This window comes from Mus caroli, unplaced genomic scaffold (genome assembly GCF_978045245.1).
Source record: "Mus caroli unplaced genomic scaffold, Mus_caroli_1 scaffold_7, whole genome shotgun sequence".
Lineage (NCBI taxonomy): Eukaryota > Metazoa > Chordata > Mammalia > Rodentia > Muridae > Mus > Mus caroli.
In genome coordinates this window covers 123,674,436-123,680,435 of record NW_028227262.1, presented here as the reverse complement: position 1 = coordinate 123,680,435, position 6,000 = coordinate 123,674,436, and positions in this window count along the sequence as shown.

Genomic DNA, 6,000 nt, shown 5'->3' with positions numbered 1-6,000 from the left:
TCACGGTTGGTAGAGGGACTTGGGAGGGAGAGAGGAGGGGAAGGGAGAAGAGCAGCAGGATCAAGTGTGGGAGGAGACATGGGAGGTATATAGAGGGTCAGGAAATTGAACAGAGATTTATAGCAGCAGGGGATGGGGAACTGGGGTTGGCCACCAGAAAGTCCTTGATGCCAGGAAAGTATGAGGTTCCTAGGACCCAATGGAGATGACATTAGCTGAAATACCCAACAAAGGGGTGAGAGTTCCTGTAGAGACCATATACAGAGGTTATGCATGACCCCTGGTTGAGGGAAGGGGTCACCCACTGTGATAGTTTGTATATTCTTGAACCAGGGAATGGCACTATCTGGAGGTATGGCCTTGTTGGAATAGGTGTGACCTGGTTGGAATAGGTGTGTCACTGTAGGTGTGGGCTTAAGACCCCCACCCTAGTTGCCTGGAAGTCAGTCTTCCACTAGCAGCCTTTGGATGAAGACATAGAACTCTCAGCTCTGCCTGCGCCATGACAGCCTGGATGCTGCCATGCTCCCACCTTGATGATAATGGACTGAACCTCTGAACCTGTAAGCCAGCCCCAATTAAATGTTGTTTTGTTTATAAGGCTTGCCTTGGTCATGGTGTCTGTTCACAGCAGTAAAACCCTAACTAAGACACCCACCCAATTCAAAATATTAACCCCAAATTGCTTCTGTCTGAAGGAAATACAGGGATGAAGAGTGGAGCAGTGACTGAAGGAAAAGCCATCCAGAGACTTTGCCACTTGAAGATCCAGCCCATATGCAAACACCAAATTCAGACACTACTGCTGATGCAAAGATTATAGCTATAATATAATATAATATAATATAATATAATATAATATAATATAGTATAATATAATGATAATATAGCTATCTCCTGAGAGGTTCTGCCAAAGCCTGACCAATACAGATGTGGATGTTTGCAGCCACTCATCAGACGGAACATGGGGACCCCAGTGTAGGAGTTAGGGAAAGGACTCAAGGCGCTGAAGGGATTTGCAACCCCATAGGAAGAACAACATCAGTCAAACAGACCCCCTTCCCTCCAAAACATCCCAAGGACTAAACCACCAACCACAGAGTACACATGGAGGGACCCATGGCTCAAGATGCATAGATAGCAGAGGATTGCCTTATCAGGCATCAAGCGAGGGGAGGCCCTTGGTCCTGTGATGGATTGACCCCTCTTTGTTAGGGGAATGTTAAGGAGGCAAGGCAGGAATGGGTGAGTAAGCACCATCACACAAGCAGGGTAATGGGGTAAGGGATGGGATAGGGAATTTTTTGGAATCTCAAGGTTGTTTTGATTTGCATTTCCCTGATGATTAAGGATTTTGAACATTTTTTCAGGTGCTTCTCAGCCATTCGGTATTCCTCAGTTGAGAATTCTTTGTTTAGCTCTGAACCCCACTTTTAATGGGGTTATTTGAATTTCTGGAGTCCAGCTTCTTGAGCTCTTCATATATATTGGATATTAGTCCCCTACCAGATTTAAGGTTGGTAAAAATCCTTTCCCAATCTGTTAGTGGCTTTTTTGTCTTATTGACAGTTTCTTTTGCCTTACAGAAGAAGCTTTGCAATTTTATGAGGTCCCATTTGTCAATTCTTGATCTTACAGCACAAGCCATTGCTGTTCTGTTTAGGAATTTTTCTCCTGTGCCCATATCTTCGAGGCTTTTCCCTACTTTCTCCTCTATTAATTTCAGTGTCTCTGGGCTTATGTGGAGATCTTTGATCCACTTAGATTTAAGCTTTGTATAATGAGATAAGAATGGATCAATTGGCAATCTTCTACATGATAACCGCCAGTTGTGCCAGCACCATTTGTTGAAAATGCTGTCTTTTTTCCCACTGGATGGTTTTAGCTCCCTTGTCAAAGATCAAGTGACCATAGGTGTGTGGATTCATTTCTGGGTCTTCAATTCTATTCCATTGATCTACCTGTCTGTCATTGTACCAGTACTATGCAGTTTTTATCACAATTGCTCTGTAGTACAGCAGGGAACGGGAATAACATTTGCACTGTAAATAAATAAAATAACCAATAAAAAAATCAAAATAGCCACTCCACTCCTAGCAGCAACAAACCCGTTCTTTTTTCATCTATCTATCTATCTATCTATCTATCTATCTATCTATCTATCTATCTATCTATCTATCTATTGGATATTTTCCTTAATTACATTTCAAATGTTTTTTATTTTAATTTATTTTTTTACACTCCATATTCCATTCCCTGAACCCCCCTCCAACTGCTCCACATCCCCCCCCCCCGTCTCCATGTGGATGCCCCCCATTCCCTACCCCAACAGACCTCTTATCTCCCTGAGAGCGCCAGTCTCTTGAGGGTTAGGTTCCTCATCTCTGAATCAAACAGACCTGGAAGTCTGTGTGTTGGGGGCCTTATATCAGCTGGTGTATGCTGTCTGTTTGGTTGTCTAGTGTTTGAGAGATCTCAGGGGACCAGATTAATTGAGACTGCTGGTTCTCCTACAGGATCATCCTTCTCCTCAGCTTCTTTCAGCCCTTCCTAATTCAACAAGAGGGGTTAGCTGCTTTTGTCCATTGGTTGGACAAATAACTGCATCTGACTCTTTAAGTTGTTTGTTGAGTCTTTTGGAGGGCAGTCATGCTAGATCCCTTTTTGTGAGCACTCCATAACCTCAGTAATAGTGTCAGGCCTTGGAACCTCCCCTTGAGCTGGATTACACTTTGGGCCTGTCACTGGACCTTCTTTTCCTCAGGCTCTTCTCCATTTCCATTCCTGTAATTCTTTCAGACAGGAACAATTATGGGTCAGAGCTTTGACTGGGAGGGCAACCAGATCCCTCATTTGATGTCCTGTCTTCCTGCTGGAGGTGGCCTCTATTAAGTTCCCTCTCCCTACTGTCCGGTGGTTCATCTAAGGTCCCTCCACTTGAGTCCTGGGAGACTCTCACCTTCCAGGTCTCTGGTGCATTCTGGGGGTGGAGGGTCCAACAAACTTCCTATTTCCTAAGGTTTCCTGTTTATATTCTTTCTGCTGGCCCTCGGGGCTTTAGTCCTTTTCCCTCACCCAATACCAGAGCAGGTTTCCCTCTCCCCTCCACTCTTCTCTCCCCCCCACATACCCCCCCTCCTGCAATCCACTTTCCCTCCCAGGTCCCTCCCTCCCTCCCTCCCCACTCCTGATTGCTTTCTTCTCTCTCCAAATCCTCACTTGGACACTTCAGCTTGTTGAGCTTTTTGAGTTATGTGAACTGTATCTTGGGTATTCTGTACGTTTTGTTTTGTTTTGTTTTGTTTTGTTTTGTTTTGTTTTGTTTTGTTTTGTTTTGTTTTGTTTGTTTTGTTTTGTTTTGTTTTGTTTTGTTTTGTTGGCTTTTCGAGACAGGGTTTCTCTGTGTAGTCCTGGCTGTCCTGGAACTCACTTTGTAGACCAGGCTGGCCTCGAACTTAGAAATTCTCCTGCCTCTGCCTCCCAAGTGCTGGGATTAAAGGCGTGCACCACCACTGCCCAGCGTTTGTTTTATTTTTGGCTAATACTACTTATTAGTGAGTGTGTATCATGTATGCCCTTTTCGATCTGAGTTACCTCACCCAGGATGATATTTTCTAGTCCCATCCATTTGCCTTCAAAGCTCAGGAGATCCACATTATGAATAGCTGAGTATTATTCCATTGTGTAAATGAACCACATTTTCTGCATCCATTCTTTTGTTGTGGGACATCTAGGTTGTTTCCAGCTTCTGGCTATCACAAGGCTGCTATGAACATAGTGGAACATGTGCCCCTGAGATATGATTGGGCAACTTTTGGGTATGTTGTCAAGAGTGGTATAGCTGGGTCTTCAGGTATATCTACTTCCAATTTTCTGAGAAAACTCCATATTGAGTTTCAGAGTGGTAGTTATCCCCTTTCCTGGTTTCCCCCCTCCCAGAAACCCTCTATCTCATCCTCCCTTCTCCTGCTTCTATGACAGTATTCCTTCACTCACCTACACACTCCCACTCTCTATTCCCCTACTCTGTTCTTAAGGGGAAAGGACCTACTGTGTAAAGTAGATTGATTAAGCTAGCAACTATTGTTTATACGAAGAAGAAATCATTAAGCCAATAGAAGTGCATCAAGCAAGTGTCAGCCAATCATGTAACTGCAAAGTTGGGAAGTCCTTCACCCTAGTACCATGACAAAGAGGCAAGGCTTCTATCAGTTCAGCACCTCACACCTTCCACTTGGCTGGAGAGGTTTGAGGGTCTGGGTTTGAGCTTGAATAAAGACTCTGCATATATATATATATATATATATATATATATATATATATATATGAGTTGAATTCCTGGTGGTCTCTGATATCCTATAGGGACCTCACAATCTCAGCATAATATTAAACATCTTTGATATAAACTTCTTATTAATTTATTATTTGAATTTTTAGTGATCTTTAAAAAAAGGATGCTTGGAAAAATCATTTGAGCTACTTCCCTAGAAAATGTACAAAAATCTAGGAATGCTTACATTGCATGATATTATTACATCAGAGCAGGAGGAGACACCAAGAGTAGGAGGACAGAGGAGAAGGACAGCACAGTAGAGTAACTTAGAAAATAAAAGTCATTATGAACTAACCAGTACCCCGGAGCTCTTGACTCTAGCTGCATATGTATCAAAAGATGGCCTAGTTGGCCATCACTGGAAAGAGAGGCCCATTGGACAAACAAACTTTATATGCCCCAGTACAGGGGAATGCCAGGGCCAAAAAAATGGGAATGGGTGGGTAGGGAAGTAGGGGGGAGGGTATGGGGCCCTTTTGGGATAGCATTGGAAATGTAATTGAGGAAAATACGTAATAAAAAAAAAAACTTTAAAAATTAAAAAAAAAGAAATTAAAAGGGATTGAAAGCTGGAATAACCACTCTGGAAATCAATCTGGTGGTTCCTTGGATAACTGGACATAGTACTACCTGAGGACCCAGCTGTACCACTCCTGGGCTTATACCCAGAAGATGCTCCAATATGTAATAAGGACACATGTTGCACTATGTTCATAGCAGCCACATTTTAACCCAGTCACAAAAGAACACACATGGAATGTACTCACTGATAAACGGATATTAGCCCAAAAGCTCAGAGTACTCAAGATACAATTCACAGTCCATATGAAGCTTAAGAAGGAAGACCAAAGTGTGGATGCTTCAATGCTTTTTTGAAGGGTGAACAAAATACACACAGGAGGAGATACAGAGACAAAGTGTGGAGCAGAGACTGAAGGAAAGGCCATCTAGAGATTGCCCCACCTGGGGATCAATACTGCATGCAGTGACCAAACCTGGATGCCAGCCAATGCTTGTTGACAGAAGCCTGATATGGCTGTCTCCTGAGAGGCTCTGCCAGAGCCTGACAAATACAAAGGTGGATACTCTCAGCCAACTATTGGACTGAGTGCTGGGTCCCAGATGGAAGAGTTGAAGGAACTGAAGGACTGAAGGAACTGAGGGAGTTTGGAGTCCTCTGTGTGTGTGGAGGGGGGCTGGGGGCAGGGGGAGCAACAGTGTCAGCAGGCCAGACCCCTGGAGCTCCCTGGGACTGGACCACCAACTGAAGAGTACACATGGAGGGATCCATGACTCCAGCCGTGTATGGGGAAGAGGATGGCCTTGTTGGACATCAGTTTGAGAAGCAGTCCTTGGTCCTGTAGGGGCTAGATGCCCCAGTGTAGGGAAATGACAGGGTGGGAAGGTGGGAGTGATAGGTGCATGGGGGAGGGTGATGCTATGGGGAGTTTCAGGAGGCAAAACCTGGAAAGGGGATAGATAACAATTAAAATGTAAACAAAGAAAATATCCAATAAAAGAAGAAAAAATGCTTCCAGTCTCTCCCACCCCCCTAAAAAAAGAAAGAGAGCAATATGCAGAATGTAGAGAGGGAGAGGGACAAAAAAAGAAGCTGCAGAAAGAGCCTGCAGGTTTCACATTGCCATGGGACAGAACAGGTCTTTTTT